Source organism: Acinonyx jubatus, chromosome D1, assembly GCF_027475565.1.
Source record: "Acinonyx jubatus isolate Ajub_Pintada_27869175 chromosome D1, VMU_Ajub_asm_v1.0, whole genome shotgun sequence".
Taxonomy (NCBI): domain Eukaryota; kingdom Metazoa; phylum Chordata; class Mammalia; order Carnivora; family Felidae; genus Acinonyx; species Acinonyx jubatus.
Genome location: NC_069390.1, coordinates 94,365,369 through 94,365,915, shown reverse-complemented (window position 1 = coordinate 94,365,915; position 547 = coordinate 94,365,369). Strand labels below are relative to the sequence as shown.

General features: G+C 29.1%; 1 pseudogene; it reads right to left on the bottom strand.

Moving 5' to 3' along the window:
• Positions 1-210: 210 nt before the first annotated feature.
• On the bottom strand, positions 211-329 carry LOC113593265 (uncharacterized; annotated as a pseudogene).
• Positions 330-547: the final 218 nt, after the last annotated feature.

Here is a 547-nt window from a genome sequence, read left to right as displayed (position 1 = left end):
TTTTTCCTTCCCCTCCCCCATAGGTTTCTGTTAAGTTTCTCAGGATCCACATAAGAGTGAAAACATATGGTATCTGTCTTTCTCTGTATGGCTTAAAAGAAAATTAAGTCTGTAGCACAGGCAATGGTACATATTCTTCTGTTTTTAATTCTTTTTACCTGTACAGAACTAACAGTAATTTAGAATTGTGCCAGGGTTTAAATTTCTTTTATAGTATTTTGAAGCAAATTTCAGGCATATTTTATTTGTAAATATTTTACAAATGTAAATTGTGCCTTTAGAGGGTAAAGTTACTACACTTGATCTTAGCCAAAAGGCCGAGAAGCGATAAAAGGGTAAAGTTTATTAAACTAGTAACTACTATTTCAGTATCATAGTGAACAAAATGAAACAATTCCTCATCAAATATCCAACGTTAAAATTTGCAGGTGCTTAAAATTTTTTAATTAAAAGTTTTTAATAAATTAAAATCAGGATCAAACAAGATTCACAAGTTATAATTGTTGTATTTTAAAAGTCTTTTTAAAACATTTATGCTAATTCCCTA